Source organism: Ambystoma mexicanum, chromosome 4p, assembly GCF_040938575.1.
Source record: "Ambystoma mexicanum isolate Mex_15411 chromosome 4p, UKY_AmexF1_1, whole genome shotgun sequence".
NCBI lineage: Eukaryota > Metazoa > Chordata > Amphibia > Caudata > Ambystomatidae > Ambystoma > Ambystoma mexicanum.
The window spans coordinates 607,876,954-607,897,751 of record NC_090927.1 but is presented as its reverse complement, the minus strand read 5'-3'; the positions used below and the strand labels follow the sequence as shown (position 1 = coordinate 607,897,751).

Here is a 20,798-nt window from a genome sequence, read left to right as displayed (position 1 = left end):
TCCACTTGTTTTTGAATTGTATGCCTCTTGTTGATCCATTGCCTTGTGATTGTTAGTGGTTAGACACTTGTGCTAGTGTGAGAAATTAGATTTGCCTCAAAGATTTAACTGCACATTAATTATTTATTTTTCAATTTCCGAGTGTCATTTCTCGCTATTGCAAGGGGCTTTTAAATTTTGTGAGGGGAAGGTCCCATTATGAATCTGTTTGCTGCCTCTAATCCCCGAATACCTGCTGCTTCTTTCTATCCACTCAAATTTGATTATTTGTGTGCTGAGGGAACAATGCAGGGGGAAACCTTAACTGCGGCGCTATCTATCCTAATTCAAAAAGTGCTCCTATTCCATTGTGCTATGATATGGCATTTATAACGCGCCTATACAGAAGTGTTTCAAGGCGCGACAAGGTAAGGGAGGGGGAACAAGGGAAGACAGACAACGATCCTACTAGGCCAGGTGTCGCTCAGATCGTGCAAGTGCATGGGAAGGGGGAAAGGGAAAAGTGCTTGGGGGAAAGGAGAGGGGAAGTGCAGTACATAGGATAGTAGAATAAATAAGATAATAAAACGGCCAGCTGGTGGCAAGTGCAAGGTAAGTGCAGACATAAGTGCTGGTGGGGGGGGGGGGACTATAGGGATACAGAAAACGGTCCCCAAGTGCAGGGGTTGCCTGGGAGGCAGTGAAGATGGGCAACTGGCAGGGCCTGGGCCAGAGAACAGAAAGGGTCTGCTTTGGATATGTGCTACTAGAAGGTTAACTAATTGCATTGATTCCATTTCCATTGTAATTATTACCCCATTGGTGATTGCTGCCCAGTTTTAAAACTTGTGAGATTTTTGTGAATTCTAAAATAAAGAAAAATAGTATTTTCACCAACCGGCCTGGTTCATGGTCCATTGAGACCCGGGGTATTTGTAAAAAGGGGGAGCGAAACGGGTCATGTATCGGCTCAATTTGAATGAATTGAAATTAAAGAAAAAGCATTCCTGTTAAGCGCCACATCCCAGAATAAGACCAAGTGTCCTGGTCCGGTGTGTGTCGCCTGATTGAAATCCTTAACACTAGGTTTCCTGACAGGAGACCAGCATCCCTGTCTATTCAAAACTAAATTCAGCTTTGCTCTGTGGTGGCAGGCCAGGCAGCCGATAGCATCACACTTTGGCTTCTACAAGATCGCAAACGAGATGAAGACTTCTTTATTATAAGAGATGCTTTATCTAAACACTTGCAGAGATTAATGACATGTAAGCATAAAGGCTAGCAGCCTTACTGTGTAGCATTATATTTGTGTGCAATGTTCTGGAAACACAAGCAAAGGCAATACCTGTATCCCGTAAAACAGCTCTCGTATTAGATGCAAGAGTAAAAATGCACCCATATTTCAACATTATGCAGAAAATGGAAATTATTTCCTTTGGCGAGTAGGAGATGTATGCCTAAGAACCTGGAAAATAACTGGATGTGTTCCTCTTATACAAGGGGGCAACAGTCCTTATCTGGTTACTATAAGACCCCTGCATATACAAAATGGATTGGTTGCCATTCGTGTGATGACCACTTAAGTGGGTAAATACATATGGATTGATGGCTACTGCCAATGAAATATTGGCAGAGAGGCATATAATCACAGTGAGCTTTGGTATACAATTAATAATTGGTTTGACTTTTTGGACATACAGGGAAATAATAATGCCCACCTTTAAAGAATGCACTAGTTTTGCTTGTTTTTACCCCAAAAATGTTATAAATATCAAGGAGTCAATTTTGCTTTATTTTGTTAATTTAGGAGAGGTATCTTGGGCATTACATTAATAATTGCCCTGATGAATCTATCACCATTATAAATAAATGACAGGTGAGAGATCATACCATTCAATAATGGCGCTCGGCATGACTCTCTCCAACTTCTGCAAATATGCCAAGTTGAATTTATGACACAGTTTTTAAATCTGTTACTTGTAAGTGAACATGGAGTGATACTTTGCTGCCAAAAAGCCCCAAAAATCTGAAAAAGAGATCTAGATAATCCATCACAACCATTTGAAAATGCAGAAAATGTTTATGTTAGTGTCGTTTGGCACTACATTAGGTTTTTACCACATATTTTATCCAAGTGTATGTGGAGAGAAACACTGCCATGGAAAGGACCAAAAGAATCCAGAAAGCAGCTCTAGATAAGCACATCGAAAGCGGCTGCTTAGCTTGGTGGTGCGGTGCAGCTTGACATGCAAGGGGCTTTTCTCTGGTGAGTTTTTGCCCAAAAGAGGCAGCAAGACGGAAAGTTTGCCGTGCACGGCACTGGAGCGGTTCAAGCGGACTGAGAGGAGCAGGAGGGGGTTCTTTTGATAGCTTTGTAGCGGATGGTGGTGAATGGCATTGAGTGCTTTTAAAGTCCCCCTGTTTTGCCCAGACTTTATGCCTGGAAGTGCTGATGTTCCGTTTGATGCTTTTGTTACTCCCTCACTCCTATTCCTGCCCACTGTTACCCGCTCCTACCCACTCTTACTTGGCATGGCAGATGGACTGTTTTGGGGGGGTGGAGGATTAGTGAGTAGTGAAGTCTGCTTTCCCCCCGAGTTGTATTGAGGTACGCAGGTAAGGGTGGTTTTGAGTGCTAAGCAGGCAGTCTGCATGCCTGTGAGGAAGCAGAACAAGTATTAATAGGGGGGAAAGTTGGTCAATCTTGCACCTTCCTGTTCAACCTCTGTATGTGATCAGCAGAGATTCCATTGTTCCGCTCTACCTCCTGTTACTCTTGATCAACTTTGGAGCTTGTTTCCATGCTGCTGTGATGCTTAGTGAAGTCCTGCAGTAGTGCACTGATAGCCGACAGTGTTTTGGATAAGATAATTGTGCAATATCCCCACTATGGTGAAGCTCCAGCAAAAGAAGACATCAAAGAAGACATCACAACAGTTGGTCCAGCTGAATCAGCTCTGGAACCAGCCTTGCTCAGTTATTCGCAGACCTCTGTCCCTAGCTATGCCATAGCACGGGCAAACCCTGCTTTGTCTTCAGCTCTTTCACTTTCTATGCCTCAAGAAACTGTTGCTCTTTTCTTCAGGGCAGATAGCCCTACGACGCCAGTCCAAGTATTGGGGGAACCTTTAGGCATTAGATGAGAGCTAATTGATCCCTCCTCCAATGCTCCCTGAAATAGATAGATTTTAGAGGCTTTAGAATGTTTGGATCAAACCCCTGCGTTCAGCCGCAGGCCCACGTTGTGGAGCGAGTGACCTAGAATAGTTCTCCCTAGTACTATTGCACATCTGCTATTACTTCGGCCAGCGACTATTCTGGCGAGAGGGTTTTCTCAGCTATCCCGGCCTTCCCTAATGCCATAGTTTGTCGCTTTGATGATATCTATGTCAATAGTAGTGATGGAATACAAGAAAGACCAGAAATGGAGAGGACCATCTCCCCTACTCTGTTTACAGATTCACACTATTTCTTCTCGTCAGCCTGTCGTGGAGTATGCTCTTCCTTTACAAACACCTTAGTCTGCTTTTTCTCCAGACCTTTTCCACGAAAGGGATATCATCCCTGCAGGCGACCAGGAGTGTCATGAGGAATTCATGGTTCTTGGCTGACTGCGTAAATCACCTCACTGTTGCTTTCTCAGAAATAAGTTACTCTCTAAGTATACTTTGGGATTTGAGAGAGAAAGGTGCTGATAAGATGGATAGATGTGTGAACATTATTGGCTCTTTGACTTCGTTGCTAGGTCGAACTAATAAGCTGGCAGAGCTTGGAACACATGATTTCGTGCCCGTACTTCCCAGTAAGTTATCAAACTAGGCCAATGAGGGACAAACTTCGGACAATATAGTAAGTAGCTCTGCTGAAAAGTCAACATGCTCACGTGGTCCGGGTACCATAAGCAGCATTAATACTGCTGTTGGTGGCCTACATAGCCTTAACTGCAGGCTGCCAACCTCTGTTCAGAACTCTGATCCACCATTGGGGTGCTAGACTCGCAATACCGCCCAGTGCGTGAGGGCGCAAGCCGCAAATCGTCCAGTGTCATCAACCCTGAGCCTTAGGTCTAGGAAGTGAGTTCCCAGAGCATGCATAAGTCCTCAAATAAATCTGGCAAAAAGATGGCTAATGGATGGAGGAAAAGTAATTTATTCTGTGTATCAAGGGACTGACACACGGCAACAAAAGAACATTAGTTGAAGCGATGTCAGAGGTTTTGGGTGTCAACGATATGTCCTTTACACTTTTTTCCATTGTGCACATTTTATCCGATGGTATGTACTGTATAGGCAGCAATTTTCATTTTTGTTTTTCTAAACAATATTTTCGGTCTTGTGTATTACATCGTTGAGAAGCTCTGTCTTGCAAAAGAATTGAAGTATACAAGGAATCCCTATGTTTTTATTTTTATATACCCTCACCTTCTCGTTATTCACAGTAATCTGTACGCCTTTAGCATCCCATCTTGCGCCTATGTTGAGGCTGCCCCAGTCAGCCAATTACCGGTTTTGTCTCAATTGCGTGTCTGCTTGAATGATGCAGCCCCTCATCCCATGAGGCAAGGCTTTTCCAGTCTGCATTCACTTACCTGCTTCTCGTTATTGCATTTCTGGGTTTCAATAATGCAGTCTACCTATGTGTTCCTGCACTAGCTGTTAACTATGTTGCATTATTGTACCACTCTTCTTCACTTCTTGCACTTCCCTTCCTCCCGCCTCTCCCCCCTTTTATGTTCCAGCACTTTCACATTCCAAATCGTCTGACGACCTAGTCAGACTATTTTTGTTTGTTTCCTCCCTCCTACCCTTCCCTCCTGCCCTCATGCTACAGCACTTGCCAAATGATTCAAGACCTTTTAAGAAAGTTTTTATTTTATCCCTTTTTCCTCCCTCTATCCCCCTTGTTTTGATGCGCATCAAAACAATTTTTGCTGAATAGTGCGCATTACAAATAACCAATAAATAAATAGCCTTCACATTTTCCATCTACACGAAACTTGGTATACCTCCATGTGAGACTGTAGACACAGTTCAGTCAGTAGTTAGGCAGGTTCATACGAAGATGCTCCAAGAAGCAAAAGCTGATTTAAATCGTCTCATTACAGATCTGACGAGAAGAAGTAGAGCAGAGATTGTTTTGGTTCACAACTTCAACTTTTCGTATTTGTCCAAACAAACTCAGGAGAAGGTGCCACCTGTGTTGCGCAAGTCTTCCCTAAGATGTATCTATAGGGTCTGTGGGTAGAGTCTCAACTGCATTCCCCGCAGACTCTGGTTACTCTTACTCGGGATGTGCAGGCAGTTGGTTGCAAGTGATCTGCCATGGTCCCCAGTTGCACCAGTGACTTGTTTAAGCTGAAATGTGGCTGGGATCTGAGGCAAACTAGAGGATCCTGACTGGATAAACTGGCTAAAATCCATGATGTGATCTGCCTCAAGAGACCTGGTTAGAATACGACTCTCTGCTTGCTACTATTGTTCATGAATTCAGTGTGTTTTCATGTGCTGCAACTCATATCGCGTCAAGTAGTCCAAGAAAGGGTCAGTGATTTTAGTACATAGGGCTATAAATTGGAACCATGTGTTAAAGGCATGGTCTAGTAAAAAATGTTATTGTCCCTACGGTCGGCCATGTTTTTTTAAGCCTAAGTGGCTCGATTTCAGAAAACTTTCCTATGGACCTTACCCGAGTTTTCGTCCATTAAACGCATGTCAAGTGGCACAGCGAGTAGAGCGCCCGCTTTGACACCCGTGCAGAGCCTGTTAACGCAGGTTCGAATCCCGGCGGGGCCAAACTCAGCCTTTCATCCTTCCGAGGTCGATAAATGAGCACCACACACCGTGGGTAATAATAAGCAGCGCTCAGATACCTGAGGGTTTGTAGCGCTATATAAAAGCCTAATTATTATTAATTATTTATTATTATTATGTGAAAACAAGCACCAAGGAGCCGCCATTTTCTGATAATCCTATCTTTTCCCCGATCGCCCTGGCTGACCTGCTTTTGCGGCACTAAATCAATTCCCCCGCCCCTGAGCCTGACATTATCAAAACATTCATATTCCCCGCCTCTCCCCGTGACGTTACTGTGCTGCGTAGGCAAACGCGCCCAGTCGTCTTCTGCGCGACTCCACACAGAACCCGGAAACCAACACAGATCAACTCACAACACAGCGCGCCACAATTCGGAATATGAAACTGTACTTTAAAATTAAACAGCAACACGGTACATTTGGTAAAGTACATTTATTTGACATTAAATGTTTAGAGAATATTCAGCAATTGCCATATGAACTCCGGAAGCCATTTATTTTCTTTTATCTGTATCCGCAAAAACTGTTCCGTTTCATCTTGAGTCACGCGCTGTTCCTTTATGGTACACAGGGTGTTCATTTTCGTAAAAAGAATCACTTTGGAAGCACGGTGAACCGCAAGGCTGTTCCATCAACTAGGCACTAGTCCAGCCTAAAGGTTGTTATGTTGCTTCTAGCCACTAGTACAGCGTAAGGGCATGTGGACCCTTGGCGATCGTCCCATAATATGGTGATCGTGCTCCAGTTGTTGACACGAAGCTGCAGGTGTCTGCTGAAGAATCCATCCGCCGGTGTCTCAAACAGATGGCAGTGGCAGAATGGGATCAAATGCCTGTTATGAAAACAAAAAAATGATAATTAGTCTCGCTAGCCGAACTTCATTAATATTACTCATTTTATTTATTACGGCCGATCAGAAACTATTTGCTTGCAAGGATAGTTCAATGGAGTATGTTCGTCTCTAAAATCAATGCGAAAAGTAATGAGATAAATCGAGGCCAACACACGATAAACGACAGTCTACATGCGTGAGGAATGATATGATATATGATATGGCATTTGTAACGCGCCTATACTCGTGTTTCTAGGCGTGACGAGGCAGGTGGGGAACAAGGGCAGACAGACAACGATCCTACTAGGCCAGGTGTCTTTCTGATCGTGCATGGGGAAGGGCTGTACATGGTTAGTTGAATACAAATTAAATAATAGGGCCAGCTGGTGGCAAGTGCAAGGTAAATGCCGGGAGAAGGGGCTGAAGGATACAGAGACAGTCCCGTAGTGCAGGGAAAAGTGGCTGGGCCAAGGACCGAGATCGGTGAGAACAATGGACCTGCATGCCCATGTGCCCACTGCGAACAGTTTTACTTGCTTTTCCTAGCTCTTCATTCATTCATTTATTTATTCATGCATCCATTCATTAAATCTTCATTCCGGTATAAAAGCGTGTAAAGATTTACTTACATTATATTTGAAATTTCCATTGTGTCTCTTCGTAATGCAGTCTGTAAAACGGACCGTGCTCTTGACGATTTTTCGTATACTGACCTAAAATGAAACTCGGTCTAGTTTCTGAATTTTCTGCCTTATCATCTCTTACGTTATTGCGCACTCCCTTCAAATGTACTTCTTTCGGCATGGTCCCTGTCTCAAGGTCAAAAAACAATAGACCCTTATACTTCCAGTGCGACTTGTGGGCCTCATCTGGGCGCTGTCCTTCGCATTCTTTATTTGCAACATCACGTAGTATAGGCATCTGTGAGAACTTGAAGTTTAGAATCCGTCTATGTAGTGCGCCTCAATGTGCAAATGCGAACTGGCTTCTCTCCCAAATGCCACGGCCCGCTTGGCTGGCGCATTCCAAGTGCCCCAATTTTGTCCCCGTTGTCTGCGAGCTTTGCAGCCCAAATTGAGACATTTAATTTTTGGCGGAAGGTCAGGGAAAGTATAAAGTACCACAGGAGTTGAGTTAAAAGTGAGATTTATTGTTTGTTTGTTTTATTATTTGCAATACGCAAGCCTCCCCTCCGTTAACAGTGAGCAGCATTTACATTTACATGAGATGAGACATGAGAAAAATATATACATACACATATGTGAGGTGAATAGAGAGAATTCAAAGATGACACCCAGCTTGTTCGCCACCCATGATGGTGAAGGTAGGGGTTAGGTTTACAGGAACACTGTACAATAACATTTATTTACAAAAAGACAATCGTATTGCAATTATTTAAACTGGGATTTGTACTTCACAATCAGCTGTGCTTCAGGTGGGCATGGCACAGTCGCAATGTTCGGTGGCAATGGATCACTGCTCTGCACAGAAACGTCCAAAATTCCATATCTGTGCTTCTCTAACACAGCAACAATAAGGCCTTTCACAAAGTCGAACTGCATTTCATCATAGACTGGTTTGATCATCCATTGCTTACTTCGTTTTGAAAACACCTTAGTGTAGCGAGGCATCCTTACTTTACCCCTAGTCCTAGATTGTTCACGTCCGACATTGCTGTTATGGGCCAAGACCGCTAGTAGAGTGCAATGTTTCATGCCCCGAAAGCTAAAATGCAAGCGCTTTGGCCTGTACTTTAGGCACATATTGTGGAACACCTCCAAATCTCCTGTGTGACAGAATTCTGCCAGTCCTCTCAAATCTCTTGATAGAGTTTTGTCGAAAATAATCTTCTCAATGGCTTTGTGCGTCGGTGAAGATGGAATCAACCACTTCTTCTTCCGTGCCTCCTCTGAGGACAAAGGGCAATGTTCACATTGGTGGAAATGTTAATTTGCTGTCCAGCGGTGAACGTTGGTACAGTGGTGCATCAGTGACCGCCATTTTTCAAGTAGTATTTCCACTGACCCCTCAAGTTTTTGAGCTCCACCAAAGATGGTTGGTGATAGAATGTGACCACTGCAAAATACTTTCAAAACCTTTTTTTACCCTGCAGCCGAGATTTTCTTATTGATTGATTTAGCAAGATGTCATACGTCATATTGATGTTTAATATGTGGGAACTGCTCTCTCATTGTCTTGGCAATTGAAACGTGTCTATCCGTGGCTATGAGGTCGATGTGCATTCCCCTCGATTGTAGATATTCCACTGATTTTATAAAACCTAGTTTCTCCATGGCCACTGAGGATGTACATTGTGTTACCTGCACGACCACCAAACTCACAATTTTCTTACTATGCATGTCCTGAAAGTGGTAGGTGCTGTACTTGGCAGAAAATCCAGGGCTGTCGCACTGCCCATCGCCGGCTAGCCTGAATCGTTTGCCTTCGAATGTACTTGCTAGAGACAATTGTTCAATTTTCCAAGCATCACTAATGGCCGGAAACAGATAATCACGTTGGTATATGTACTACAGCGCTTTGGAAATTAAATGGAGTCCCACAAACTGAAAGAAAGCCTCTAACTTTCTAAAACTGGAGCCACTAAAAAGTGATGCAGCTGCACACAGTAGATTGCCTGCTGGCAGTTTCCCCAGCATCGGTTGTGCAGACCATGAGAACCTATGATTTAATCTACAGGCGGCATTTATTTTGACGTTACTGCCTTTTATTTGACGAGTCACATCAATCAATGGCTTCCCACATACTTTCCCTCTAATGGAATGCACACATTTCAGCATATTTATAATTTCCATCAAACAACTGTCGAATACAATGTATTTGCTCTCTTTCATTAGACTGTCATCCGGCGTCAACGTTGTTTCGGCCTTTGACGTTGTGGAGATTTGAACACATTGGAAAGTAATATCGCTGATATCAGGTTCTGATGCGTCTATGGATGCTGCGGCTGGTTAATTCTCTGTCATTTCAACATCTATTACTTCAACATTGATGGGAGAACACAACAATGTCGACAGGTTTTTTGGTGGCAAATTTTTGGCGGGTGTAGATTGTGTAAATTGATCTGCAACTACTTCAGAGCTATCTTCAATACATTCAATAACATCTTCTTGTGGTGGTGCGGTCGCACTGTAGCTATGGTCCAATGCAACTTTGCTGTAGTCTCCAAACACAGTTAATTCATGTTCTGGCCATTGGACATGAGCATCTCGAGCCTGAACACGCCTCGCCTCAATTAATAGTTCCTCCATAGTGTACACGGTCTGGCAAGCCACATCTCTCATTCGCTTCACTGTCTGTGTGTGTATAGTTCTGACACCCTCGGGTAACTGGAGGAGAGATTGGAAAAGGGATGTTCAGTTTAAACACAAGATGGAGTGTAGTAGAATTGACTGGAAAAAAACATAAAATAGTCCCCAGCACAAACATTTTTTTAAAGTTATGAACTGTTTGTAACTAACCTTTTTTTGTTTTTTTTTCTTTGCAACTTTTTTGACTCGACCTTCAACATCTGCACGCTGTAGCTCCGATTCGTTTCCGCATGTCCTCCCTTCCTCTTGCGCTGCAACGACTATATTTTCTGTATCCGCATAGACAGCACGGAATGAGGCTCCATCGTCTCCCTGAAACATAATACTCAGAGTTTTCTCGGCAGCAGCAGTTCTCGTCCTCAGTTGGCATTAGCTCGCACCGATTGCATGTGCACCAGGTGGAGACGCCGTCCATTCGACTAGGCCCAGGCTCTTCATCTGTTGATTCGTCCTGCCAACAGCCGTCCGAATCCCCATCGTTTTCGCGTGCTTCCCTTTCCAGTAGTTCCTCCTCGGTATACTCGGGCTCGTACATGTAGGGCATTATTGTAGCCATTGTGTGTTAAACAAACTAAAATAATTTATAGCGGTGGTACTGGTATCTGTTCATATGGGCTACAAGCGGCAAAGGCGAAGGTAGCTGATCAGAGCACTGAAACGAGTCACAGAATACTCAAAGTAACACAGAGAGAGGAATGGAATCGAAAATCTGCTGCTGTGTGTTGTGAAACGGTCTGTTTATACTTATTGAGGAAAGAGGCGTCCTGCCATTTCCATGGCGACACGTCATTAGCTGAAGCGCAGCGAATGTTGACACGAGACGTGCTTTGGCGTTGGGAAATGGGCGGTACGAGCCTGCTGATGACAGGCTCAGGGGCAGGGGAATTGATTTAGTGCCACAAAAGCAGGTCAGCCAGGGCGATCGGGGAAAAGATAGGATTATCAGAAAATGGCGGCTCCCTGGTGCTTGTTTTCGCGTGCGTTTAATAGACGAAAACTCGGGTAAGGTCCAAAGTTTTCTGAAATCGAGCCACTTGGGCTTAAAAAAAACATGGCCGACCAGTAGGGACAATAAAATGTTTTACTAGACCATGCCTTTAATTCCCAGCCCCTCTGATCAAGCCTTAGTGGTTTCTGCGGCTAAAGGTAGTGACAGTGAGTACAAGCTTCTTATTGTTAATGTATACCTGCACCCGAGAGATAATCCAACAAACTGTTTTACGGTCCAATGGGTGGTTAGCAAATTTGATCACAAACATTGGTGACGCAAGTATAGTTATTAGAGGGAATTTCAATGCCAAATTGGGAGGGAAAGCAGTAACTGACAAAGAAAGGACATTTTTGGAAGCTGCTTGCGGGATCCCAAAGAGGAACCAGTGTATGTCAATAGGGAACAAGCATGGGGCTCTACTTAACGCCTTTTTACTTCACAACACCTTTGTCGAACTGAATGGGAGGTGCCCTGGAGATATTCCGCCCAAGGCCACATATAGGTTTGGTGCTAGAGCCTCTTTAATTGATTATTGCTTGGTAGATTATTACTCGTATCAGATGGCGAGTGATTTCGTGGTCAATGAGCACCCGGAAAGTGATCATAATACCTTGGTTCTCTCATGGATCCCAAAACCACCAAGTCCGAATTCCAATTCCAATTTATCTTTATGTCCTGAAAGGTCTGGTAAAGCTTCCTGTGTGATGAAATTGTCCACGGATAAGAGTAGTTTCTTAGCAGTAACTCCATTTCTCCAGCGCTGTTGTGTTCCAAAGATTCACATGCTGTGAATATTCTCTGTAGACAGGCTGGGAATCCCTGGTTCCTTATATTATAATACATTTCCTAAAGGAAACTGACACCTTGAGTGTCCAAACCACAATAGGACGTAAAGTGTATAGCTCCGCCCCTGCAGCTTCCCCACCGATTTTAACCAACTCTGCTGTTGGGAAGAACACCCAGTGAGAAAGGTTGTTTGCCCAGAGGGGATGGCTGGCGGGCGCATGTGAATCTACGAAAGATACCAACGCTGGAGAAATGGAGTTACTGGTAAGAAACTACTCCATTCTGCAGCATTGGATCTTTCACAGATTCACATTCTGTCAATAGATTGTGCAGCAGGCATACGTAACTGGAGGAGACAGGCAGGCAATAAAACAACAACAATATTTCTGCTTGTATATAAGACAACCACAAAAAAGGTGACCCCTGAGGCTGCGGGGCTTAACTTGCTGGGACAGCCGCTGTAGGACTGCTCTTCCCATCTGCACATCCTCTGCGTACTGCTGCTGTAGTTACTAGTGCCCTGTAAAGGTGTGAGGCACTGCCCATGTAGCAACCTGGCAGATGTCCGTTATGGGCACGCCGGCCCATAGCGCTGCCAAAGCCGCTCTCGGTCTTGTTAAGTGTGTTTTTGGTGTTGCCTGCAGTGTTGGCGCTAGCGTGACAGAAAGATGGGAGAAGAAATCCATCTTGCTATACCTTGTTTTGTGATAGCTTTGCCTTTGACAGTCCAAATGCAATGAAGAGTTGTCTCATAGTTCTGAAGGATTTCGTCTGGTTGAGGTAGTATTTTAAGGCTCTCTTGACATCAAGGGAGTAATGCCCTTTCCGCCGTAGTAGCATTTAGAAAAAAAAGGTGGGTAACGTGATAGATGCGTTTTTGTTAAACTCAGACAGTACTTTTGGAATAAAGTGAGGGTTGGTGGACATGATTACTTTGTTCCTGGCAAACCTTATGTTTGGGGGGTCTACAACCAGCACCTGAAGCACCGAGCCCTTCTGGAGGAAGTAATTGCTACCAGGAAAGCTAATTTCCAAGTCACAAACTTTATGTGGGTTGTAGCCAGAGGCTCGAACTGGGACTTCATAAGGCCCGCTAGAACAAGGTTCAAACTCCACACCGGAGGTAATCTCTTTTTCAGGGCGAAAGAGCGGAATAACCCTTTAAGATAATGCTTGAGCAGCCAGTCGCTGAAAAGAGGAGGTTTCCCTCTCTTTCTAGTAAATCTGGAAATAGCTGCAAGGTGGACCTTTATTCAGGAGAGTGCAAGACCGTCTTTTGCTAGTTTCAGGAGGAATGGGATGAACTGATGTGGCTGTATTGTCAACGGTTCCAGGTTGGATTGTTGTGAACATCGGGTACAAAATAGTTTCCATTTTTGGCTGTACGATTTATTTGCGAAAGTATGCGCTGACATTCCTTTGGGATGTTTAGTTGGCCAAACTCTGTGTAATAAGGAGCCACGCTGTTAGTTTGAGGGAACGTGGGCTCGTGATGCAGGATTGCGCCACCGCTTTGCGATAGGAGGTCAGCATGGGTTCCCGGCGGGATCGGGTTGTCTGCAGACAGTTGAAGGAGGTCCGAAAACCAAGTTTGCTTGGGCCAGTTGGGGGGTCACCAAGATGCTCTTGCAGGGGTACCTCTGGATCATTTGGACTGTTCTCCTGATCAGTGGTATGGCAAGGAACGCATACGTAAATGTGTTGGTCCATGGTAAGGAGAACACATCCCCTTGCGAGTCCCGATGTGGAAGTCTGCTCGCAAATTTCTGGCACTTTGTCCGTTGCTGTGGCGAAGAAGTCCAATGAAGGAAATCCCCATGTTGCGAAGATCCTGCCGATTTGGCTTCTGTGAAATTCCCAATCGTGGGACTGTGCTGTGGTCCTGCTGAGGCTGTCCGCTTGTGTACTTGTAGTAGGTGAAACATCTGCAGTGCGATGTTGCGAATGGCCCAGTGCCAGATGGTCTCCGCTTCCTGTGATACGATGCCTGACCTGGTAGTACATTGTGGTGTTATTGTCGGTAAGGACCCGCACCACTGAGTTAAGAATTAGCAGGAGGAAAGATTTCAGGGCCGAGCGGACTGCCCAGAGCTCTAGCATGTTGATGTGTAGTAATGCTTTGCTTGGCGTCCAAAGGCCTTTGACTTGGTGCCTCCCCAGGTGAGCTCCCCATCCCACCAAGGAGACGTCTGTTACCAGGGTGAAATGATGGCTTGGTTCGAGTAGAGGGACCACTGCTATGTTGTTGTCCATGGCCCACAAATGGAGTGAGTGTGGGAGCTGGAGTGATGGTGACTGTTTTCCAGTGATCCTTGGGTTTGCGACCACCTGGTAGGTAGGAACTGTTTTACCGGTCGCATGTGTAGCCTGCAATGGGAGATCAGGGGTATACAGGATGACATGGTCCTGAGTAATGCCATGTATTTGTACACAGACATCAGTTTGTTTGGGGTGAAGCCGGGCCAACGTTTATAATGTGCGAATCCTGTAGGCGGATGGGCTGACTAGGCTTTGTGCCGTGGAGAATTGTGCTCCCAGAAACACAAAGGCTTTGGATGGCGTGGTGCAGGACTTTTTGTAATTGATTGCAAATCATACCTGTTGGAGAAGTGTTTCCGTTTGCGCTAGAGAGACTGCCGCCTCCTGGAACATTCCGGCCCTGACCAAACAATCGTCTAAATATGAGAAGACATGCTGGCCCTATCTTTGCAAGTAGGCCGCTACTGGAGCCAATCCTTTGGTGTAAGCCCTTGGGGCAACTCTTACTCTAAAGGGAAGGACTCCAAATTGGTTATGTATTTCGTCAGCCTTGAATCTGGGGTATTGTCGGTGGTGGATTGGGATGTGGAAGTAAGTGTCTTTTAAATCGGAAGCTGCCAGGTGTTCGTGAGGTTGCACCACCTTTATTACGTCTTGTATCGTGATCATTTAGAATTTTTGTTTGTTAATTTTTTTTAGTTTTCTTAAGTCCAAGATGGGGCGCCATTTTCCATCCGGTTTCTTTACTACAAAAAACCTTGAGTACACTCCTTTTCCTACCAAATGGGAGGTACCCTTTTGATAGCTATTTTGGCAAACATCTGATGTACCTCTTGTTGAAAGACCCGCAGGTGCAGGGGTGCCACTGTTTTGGGAGGTATTGGTATTTGTTTGCGCTTGTACTCTACAGGTGGCTGTGTTGGATGACATCTAGCACCCACCTGTCTTTGGTTATTTGCCACTTGTCGCTGTAATACGCAACATTTCCTCCCACTGGCACGCTGCTGGGCTGTCATTGCTGGGATATGTTCTGCCTACCCCTTTGAGAGGTGGCCGAGCCTCTTTTTCGTTGTGGCTGGCAGTAATCCCTGGAGCGTTGGAACGACTGATAGTTCCTATTGTATCCTTGAGAGCAGTAGCTGGATCTGGGGTAGCCTTTGGAGCCACTCCCCGAAATGGACGAAAGGACTTGCTACTCTGCAATCCGGTTAATGACCGTGCAGTATCCGAGTCTGCCGTCATGACCTTGAAGGCCTCGTCAATTTTGTCCCTGAAGACATTTTTGCCTTCAAAGGGCATGCATATGACTATGTTGTACCTCTTGTCTAAAGTCAGTGCAGTACAACGATCCTTCTTCGTAGCATACGATTACCTATTTGTTTTAATCATGTTTCTGCGAGGTCCGCTGCGATGTTGCTGTGGTTAGAAGCTTCCATGCCTTCGCGTACGATTGCTATGGCCTCTTTTTGCTGGGGTTCTGGCAAGTGCTCCAGGATGGGAGCCAGTCTGTGCCACATCTCACGATCATAGCTGGCTACGATGGGAAGGGAATTGGCCGCTTTAATTATTGTTGCCCCTATAGTGAGCAGCTTCTTACAGAAGGCGTCTAGCTTTTTCCCTTCACTTTCTGCAGAGGTAGCACATTTCTGCTGCAAATGAGCCTTTCGCCTTGCCGCTGCTGAAACTACTGACTCAGGAGAGGGCTCAGATGTGAGGCATTTGGGTGTAGAGTCTGGGGCCTTGAATTTTTTATCCAGTCTACCCTTGACTGCTGGTTCAGTAAATGGTTGCTACAGGGTTCGCAAACCTTTTTGACAGACGTGATCTAAAATGGGTATGGAGAACATAGATTTGCAATGCTTCCTCATGTGGGCAAATAGAATAGAAAACAGTCTCATTTCTTCCACTGGAGTTGAGCCAAATTCTTGACACGCCTTGCATAGCATGGAGTCAAACACCCCTACGTCATCTGGTGGTGAGAGCTGTGCCCGGGTTAACTTGTGTTTCTGCCTGGTCTGTATCATCTGCATCCCAGGTGTCATCCCCGTGTGGAGACTGAGTGGTGGTGGAGTCAGTATCCTTAGTGTCAGTGTCTGGGTCAATGTCCAGTAAATTCCCTTCTTCCTGGTCCCCTTGCGGTGGACTCTGCGTGGGGGCGGTGGTCTAGGTAGAGCTAGCGACCTGTGACCTTTTTCTCCTTGTGGGGTAGGTGGCCCCTGTTCCCCTGGCGCCGCTTGCCTGAGACCCTGCGAAGGGCTTGAGTGCGTAGGGCGTAGCCTGACAGTGATTTGTCCTAGAAGGTTCTGTACCATTGACATCTGTAGAGACAGTAAAGACTGCATTTATTAATGGGTATGTTGGGGTTACTCCCACTGCCTGCCCCAAAGGCGCTGTTGAAGGACCCGCCTGAGGGTGAGACACCTGAAGATACACTGGTGTCCTCCCTTCTACTGTTTGTGGGAGACTTGGGGGCCCTGTCTAGGACCTGTGTCTGAACTACAATACAGTTCTCAGAGTCAGAATCTGTTTACACCAGATCATTTTCCATAGGTGCATTCGAAATCTGATGTGATTTCATGCACGAAGATCTCATCAGGCATGACTTTTGGGTCTGCGATGGGTGATACCGCTGTGGAGTGTTCCCTTATACTAGTGAAATCCTCCCTTGAGAATGTATGGCTTCCCTTAGAAAGGGAGATTGGTGGCTGACCCTCTACATGTAAAGCCTGGCGTGAGATAGGCTGCATAGGGTCCCCCGTGGCCAGAGCGGTGGACAGGACGGGCTCCATAGCTTTTGGGTGTTTTGAACACACTGCTACAACGTTTTCTTTGTTTGGCAAGTGTTTTTGCCTCTTGGCTGTCGATAAGTGAGCCATCAACTACTCGGGCCCCAACGACGACCTGCGCTTCTCTTTAAGCCAGCTAAATCATGACGACAAGCAATGTTTTTGTTTAGTCTACAAGTATTTTTTGCCCTAGCCGACTTGTGCTTGCGCTTCTCCCTCGTCAACGAGTCTGTCCTTGACGAGTGCCTAGACGACGATGCCGGTTTATGGGAACCCTTAGTCGGTGGGCGATCCCAGGATGACCGTGCATTGTACGTGGACATTTTCATTGTCGAGTTGGGCCGTTGTCGTTTGACCCGAAGACGGCTTCTTCGTGAACAGTGAGTTATTGCGGCCTATGGGCCCTTGCTGAGAGGGCAAACGCTGGACTGCCTGGCCCTGTCTCATCAACAGCACTGCCCTTTGCTTCAAAATACTGGAGTTCTGACCTTGTCTAGATGCTGCCTCCTGCGTTTTATGCCTTTTGACAGGTCTCTCTTCTCACCTGGATCTGTGGCCGGACAGGGGTTGCTTTTCAGAGGGAGTTGTAGCTCTGACACTCCTTGAAGAGCCGGCATCCGAGGCTGGTAAATACCTTCATTCAGCCAACCGATTAGGCAACGCTTCCTGTCCTTTTTTTGCGAGAACCCTTGACAGATTTCGCAGTCCTCCGACGAATGATTGGGGTACAGGCAGTAAATACAGTCCTGTTGCCGGTCTCCTTCATAGACGTTTTTAGGCCTCAAGTTCCACAGGCCCTAAACAAGGACTTTAGACATCTGAGTTTCCATGGTCGTCGCCGACATGTCTGCATAGAGTATCTGTGTTTTTGTAGAAAAAGGAATACATTATTATTTAAAAAAACTTCTCCCTCTGGAGAGACAAACACGAGGATTCCTACAAGCAAAGGAGACGGTTGAAATATGAGGGGAAGCTGCAGGGATGGAGCTATACACTCAACGTGCTATTGGTGAGGACCAAAAGCACCCACAACGATGTGGGTGGAACACTCAGTGTCAAAGTTTTCCTTTAGGAAATGTATTATAACATACGTAACCGGAGATTCCCAGCCTGTCGACAAGGAATACTCACAGCATGTGAATCTATGAAAGATCCAATGCTGGAGAAACTAGATTCTATGTTGGCTGAAGCAGAACCTGCTAGACAGTTTTTTCCTCTGAGGCTCTGCTAGAACATCATAGGCTAACAATCCTTGCCTACAAGAAACTAACTTATATTGATGGCAAATATCGTTGGACATCCAGCACTCTTTCGGGTCGACAGGTATACAAGCATAATGATGCATCCTGGTTCAATGGAGGGTGCCGCAGGGCAACATTTTAATTGTGTGTTGCATCAAAGAATAAGAATCTGACTGGGGGCCATTTATATAATCTTAAACAAGAGTATAAAAAGCTTTTAAAGGTTTAGAAAAAAGTTTTTATAGAGACCCAGTGGGACCTTCTGGACAAGACTATTAGGGAAAAGGATGTGAAGGGATTCTGGAACCTTGTGGCTCGTGGGTTCACTAATAGCGCTCAAGCGGAGGGAAGTTTAATTTCGTCACCTCTCTGGGTCTCTCATTACACAGAGATCCTATTTAAAGCAGATACAGAGGCTCCCTGCTACACTTGGAAAGTATGTTTTTCCAATAGTAGGGTCACATTCTCAATCTGCAAGGTCATGCGCTTTATCAATAATAGCAAGCTCGGCAAAGCCCCAGGCCTGGATGGTATCAAGTCAGACATCTACAAATGGTTACCGAATTGGTGGGCCCCAATCTTGTTGGAATTATTTAACGTAATAGCACACTCTTTGGTTGTTTCATCCACCTGGAACAAGAGCATTATCATACCCGTTTCCAAGAATGGCTCACATGCCGACCCCCATTGCTATTGCTTTATATCATTATTAGCTAGTGCTTCGAAGATCTTTGCTAGGTGTTTGGCTGTCAGGCTTTGCAGAATGGGCAGCGGACAACTATATTTTGCCTGCTTATCAGGCCAGATTTAGAAGAGGTATTATGACAATCAACCATGCCTTGGTTCTTAAAATGATCATAGAAAAATATGTCTCATTAATAAGGGGCCGAGTATATGCAGGCTTCTTAGATTTAGGGAATGCCTTGACCGGGCCCCATTGTGGAATAAGCTCCACAAATTGGGCATGTCTGCCGCCCTTTTGCAATTGATCATCTGCCTTTATTCAGATACAAGGGCTTCTGTTAGCAAGGCTGGTGAAGTGGCACCCACTGAGTTTGCCACCAATAAAGGGGTAAAACAGGGCTGTCCAATGGCCCCCTTGCTGTTTACCTTTTTTCTTTCAGATTTTAAGTCTTGTACAAAACAGGAAGGTACAATACCGCCAGTTTTAAATGGAGTTGGCTACTGTTCTGTAGCTGACAACGCCATTCTACTTGATCTTACACCGATGGGGCTGGGAAGTAGCTTGGGTTATGCAGCTAGCTACGTCGAGGTTAATGATCTAAATTTCAATCTTTCCAAGACAAAGATAGTGGTCTTCGGTAGTAATATTTCTAAATATACCTGGTCAATGTATAATGTTAAGGTCGAAGTAGTGACCACTTATTGTTATCTAGCAGTTGTTTTTTCAGGTAATTGTTCCTGGACCTCGCATCTAGAGCATGTAAAAAAGGCTTACAACACGCCTGGATGGTCTGATGAGGTTTTATTACAGGTTCGGTGGACACCGGCTTGATAAATGCATCCAGGTTATGGAGGCAAGGTTCACTCGGCTGTTCTGTACAGTAGTGAAATCTGGGGCAACCTGAATTGTTTAGTCCTGGATCATATCGTGGAGATCCTTTTTGAGGCAGTTACTGGGCCTGTGCCCAAGCACTCCAGGGGTGGCCCATTTTTACAGAAACTATTTGCAGCACCCACAGGGTTCATAGTGATAATACCGAATTTAAAAATCTCGAAAACCAAAATCTCGAATACAAAAGGCCGAAAAATAAAATATCGAATTTTTTTTCAATGTGTTTTTTTTCAAAATGGGGGGGTTCCCCCCCCCAACCCCCTGTTTTTTTTATTTTTTTTTATTTTACCCCTTTTTTTTTACTTACCTGACCCCAAAAACATATATAAATAAATAAATAAAAAATTCGATAATTTTTTTTTTCGATATTTTATTTTTCGACCTTTTTGTATTCGAGATTTTGTTTTCGAGATTTTGACTGACCACCGTTCCTCCCACGTATTCTTCATCTTATTAGATCGTTGTTTCCAGGTTCAGCTGCTTCGGAAAAATGTTTCAGCAGAGAGCGCTGTGACGGTCGTCCCGATGTTCCACAAAGGCCTACATCTCAGCTGATGTCATTGTCGAGTAGATATATCACGCGGATCGCCCGTTGGCTTCAGTTCTGTTTTTTTGCCACCCATATACAGAATTACTGCCCTTGATAAGAACCTTTAATTTATCAGACCATAAAAGAGTGCAAGGTCTAAAGCTCGTAAATTCTATCGTGGGGGAGGTTGGGAAGGCGATGAGGAATATGTGGGAGGAACATCCAGTCGAAAGAATGTAACCAGGGGGGTAAATCATTTGTTATTCGAATGGATTGTGTCCCTGCCCGTATTCCACATCTTATGATAGACTCCCAAAGCTGTATTAGGCTCTTTTGGAGGAGGGAGTAAGAATTTGAGAGTTCATGTTCGTCAAGAATGGAGCATAGAACTGCCTTCCCAAATCTTCCCTCATTGTTAGGTGCCTCCAAACAATGTTTTCTAAACATGTGGATGGTGGACCAAGTGGTTGCCTCGCAGATATCCTATATCAGAACTCCCCTCTTAAGGGCAGAGGAAGTTGCTATGCCCCGGGGGGAAAGAGCCCTTAAGCCTGCTGCGGGATCTTTCACAGCTAGCTTGTAGCACTCCGAAACAGCCAGTATGAACCATCAGGATGGAGTTCGTTTGGCAGCTGACAGACCTAGTTTGTGTCCTGTGTAACCAATGAAAAGTTGGTA

The 20,798-nt window shown here is 45.1% G+C and overlaps 1 protein-coding gene across 2 annotated transcripts in view; it reads right to left on the bottom strand.

Moving 5' to 3' along the window:
- Nucleotides 1-20,798, bottom strand: part of ZNF451 (zinc finger protein 451) — a 1,463,718-nt gene that overhangs the window by 564,437 nt on the left and 878,483 nt on the right. The window lies entirely within an intron of this gene.